Here is a 4,281-nt window from a genome sequence, read left to right as displayed (position 1 = left end):
CCAAATGGATAGTGTAATAGATGAGCCAAGGCTATAAGCTTCCAGATTCTATCATCTTTTATTAGAGCTCCCAGATTATTAGTTTTGACCAAAGAAACCTTGGCTAAGGTAGAAAGGCCAATTTTTGTAAGTTATTTTCAAGTTTTGAATAATAGAAACACAACGTGAGCTGACAGTTCTCACTTCTCTCCTTCTCGCGCTTCCTACTCCCTTCTTGGTTGTCACATTGTAGTGTCGTCTGTTGCATTGCAATCGCAGGTAAGAGCTCTACACATTGACGTAAACATATCATGGTAAACCATAGCTTATGGCGTCACCAACCCATGGCCTAATTTCATCATAAGTAGGAATTTAATCTAGGAAATCACAAAGTAAGCATAGGTGGGGTATTGGGACATCATTGCTAAGCAACTAGATGCATTCTGGGTCGAAAACAATTAGGTCAAAAACTCACTGCTGTTAATAATCGCAATTTTTTCACTTGACCTAAAGTGAGATTTGAGACCATAAGCATTGTGCTTAGGTCTTATATACATGTCTTAGAAGTTTCGTAACATTCAGATGTCATTTGATGATGTAAAGGTCATGTTTGGTTTGTCGATTAGTGACTAGCTTAACTTTGGTCATTTGAATGTAGCTTGATCTAGATACGAGTTGTCGGTTGTTTTCCAAGAGATTGACACCCTCTTGTAACCTCTATGCACTAGTCGAATCAGGTTCGTCCCATGGATTGACAATTATGTTCGTGGTTCTCGCTATGTCTACAATAAGATAGGAGTGAGGTTAGAAACCCATCCCACATTTGGCGTCATTGTCGGGGATCGAATAGACCTAAACTAGGAAAAAACATGAGAGTCTTGTGTAGTTGTCCTTTAACTTCCTCTAGGTTCACCTAGAGTTAAACTTTCTCTTGAAAACAGCATAGCTTAAGATTGTCGTTGTAATGAAATTGGCCTACTTAATTTGAGAGTAGCGGAAATTAATGAGAATACTTTTGAGAAATGACTTTGTGAGCATAGCGGGTGAACATAATTGAAGATAGCAACATAATCATAGTAATTAGTTAACTTGGCATGAACAATACTTTTACAAGAGAGAGAATTTAGAGAACATGACAACAGTTGAGGACCGGATTTATGTGGAGCCGGTCCCCCCTCCAATAGGCATTTGTATTATGATTTCTCCCATTAAGAGAGACTTGTTACAATACAATCTTTGTGTTCCTTGTGACCTAGGTGATGCAATGAAGATGGAAAGATTCATGCATCACAAACATAACATAAACTTGAAGAAAGCTTTAACTATCCCAAGCCTCAGTCCCAAGACCTCAAACACCTTCGAAGGTGGAGAGAGCTAGCAGGGAATGAGGGTAGGGAAGAGGAAGAAGAAACATTTCGTAGGAGAAAGAATTAGTTCCTCACTTATCATAACTCTTGTTGCTAGCATATATAATAGCATAGTAATGAATAAGAAGGAGATGGCAAGCTTAAGCATTGAAGCATGGCTCTTGGTTGGATTTGCACTCCATATCCAAGAGTGTTGGTGTAGGCTCTCAACCTCTACTTGCTTGGAGAAGGAGAGGGAGCTCTTGCACTTTGCATAGCACACAATGAGAGTATTTGTGAGTGTGTGTGGGTGAGTATACCCCCTAAGCAACCCCCTACATTTCTTGGGTCGACCCCCCCTTGTAGCTCATGCTTGAAGCTCATTGGACACCTCCAAGCCTAGCCAATCACAAGCAAGAGGCATTACAAGCAGCAAGGGTAGCCTTGAGACAAGTGTCCCCCTTTTCCCTTTGAGAGAGAGGGCTAGATAAATGCTAAATCAATTAATTAAATCTCCTAAATTATTATTGGACCCCTTGGGTGGCCAACCAATAGGCTTCAGGCACACCATGAGGGCAACATGAGGAGGAACTTGACAAGTGTCCCTTTTGCTTTCTTTGTACCATGCATGCCGTGTGTGAGTGTGTGGGTGTTCTCTCTCATCCCCCCTCATGTAGGGCTTGCCCCCTCCTTGTAAGGATTGAATCTTTGACTTTTTGACACCTCAAGCCCCTCATGCATAGGCACAGTTCCCACCACAAGCTTGGCTCATAAGTACTTTAAGCTTGGGGTGGGTTCTCACCTCAAGTGCAACCCTAGCATCTCAAGTATGTCAAGCACCTCAAGCATCTCATTAATTAAGCACCTCAAGCATCTCAAGCACCTCAATCATCAAGCACCTCAAGCACCTTAGTCATCAAGCATGACAAGCAGGACAAGCACCTCAAGCTGGGTTGGGTTCCCGCGCCTCAAGCTTAGCCCTAGCTTACCTAAGGTCAAAGGCCTTTTACACACATTATTGGAGGTCTTCAATGAAGCTAACCCTAAGGTCTTATGCTCCATTTGTTAGCCTTGCTCTTTCATAGACCATCTCTCATTTGGGTCCCTTTACCATTGGCCCCATGTTGAGATAGATCTATAAGCACATGTCTATATCTTAACACTTGTTCCCGTTTATTCTCCCACATTAAGTGATCAATTTAATATGAGAAAATCATTTGGGTTGATTAGATATTAGATTTTATGACAGTCGTCTTTTGCTTTGTAGAGGTAGCTGGGAAGTAGATTGTACTTGTTAAGTACCTTGTAGGATTAGATTAGTATTTTGAGAATGATTGATGGACAAGACAAGTCTTAAGATCAAGGCTAAGAAAATAATTAAAAACAAGAAAACAATTGTTTGTGGATACTTTCCACAACCCCATCGCATTAGAACCTAGGAGTAGGTTAAGTAGTATCCGCGGTGGGAACTCAAAGCATTGCTCACTCCAAAAGAATCAATTGTAAGTTGTTTATGTGAAGTTGCAGAAATTCAAGTCTATGGCTTGAAACAACACCAAAAGACTATCAACCACTGAATCCGGCTAGAGATAACGCTCTAAAATTTGTATGAACCAGTGGGTAAGCTTAATGATGCATTTGAGGTAAATTTTCTCAAGAGTTTGCAAAAACTCAAATTATTTATTTTTTCTTGAGATTTTTGACCAAATTAAGTTTTGACTTGACTCGGAGGTTTAAAACAGGTCATAAAAAGACTGTCCATTGAAAAATTTGCAAAAAGTATTCATTTTAGGCCAATGACCAAGGCTACTACCAGAGACTCTATGTATGATTGCAAACATCTTTTGCAAAGGCTCATAGAATTCGGATCACAAAACATACCAAAATCTTGAGAAAAATTGAAATCTTTACTGATTGTCGAGAACTTGAGTGTGACTTGGTAAATCTTGCTCAAACTTAATGAAACTTGACTCAGAGGCTTAGATTGAAGTTTTAATCAGGTGTATATGCTTTGTTAACCAAAAAGATGCAAAAATTTACCAAAAGTAAAGAATCGTGATTATTTACTTTTGTCCTATTTTTCAAATTTTTTAACCAACTAAGCATACCACCAATTTTATCAGGTTACATTGAGCACTCATATTAAATTTGGTAAGATATAGATCCCAGATTTGTAAAGTCAATCTGCGGACAGAAACTGTTGACAAATTGAGCATTAATTATCCAAACTTGGTGAAACTTGGCTAGGGAGCTTAAGTTGAGTTGCTTATACAGTTGGTATCAACATTTTGGCAAAAAGTTGCAAAAAATTCCCAGTGGTAAAAATTCCCAGTGGTAAATAACCGCGATTATTTACATCTACTTCAAAATTGAATATTTTTGCACATTTGGATATACCACAAGGTCAAGCATATCAAGTAGATCCACAAATCAAATTTGGTGAAATTTGGATCACAAAATGAGACTTAAGCCAGATTCTTGGAATCAGAGTCTGCAGACACTAAACAGTCGATAACTTGGACAAATCTTGTTCAAAGTCAACCAAACTTGTCCAGAGACCACAACAAGGTGATTACCTGGCAAAACAAGCCTGAAAAGTGTAAAAATTGAGAAAAATAAATAATCGCAATTATTTACTACTGAGACCCATAGACAAGATTTTTTACTTTTAAGCTTGCACAGTGTTAGAACAACATAATACAAGGCCACTGGTCAAGTTTGGGTTCCTTCGGGTCCAAATTGGTACATGTTCACTCAGTTTTTAGCTTGCAGGTTAGCTCTTTAGCTCTTTGCAAAAGAATAAAATTGGGAAGTCTCAATTGCTGACTCACTTAGCTCAAATTGAATTGATATACACAGACCAATCACGATAGTTAGCAAAAATTGTACAGTCTCTGTGAAAGAATAGCTAACTTGATTAAAACTGATACAGGAATCACGTTGCAGGCAAGGAATT

This window comes from Adiantum capillus-veneris, chromosome 16, assembly GCF_014529385.1.
Source record: "Adiantum capillus-veneris isolate H3 chromosome 16, ASM1452938v2, whole genome shotgun sequence".
Classification (NCBI taxonomy): Eukaryota; Viridiplantae; Streptophyta; class Polypodiopsida; order Polypodiales; family Pteridaceae; genus Adiantum; species Adiantum capillus-veneris.
The sequence above is the reverse complement of the archived record's forward strand: the minus strand, read 5'-3'. Positions refer to the sequence as shown.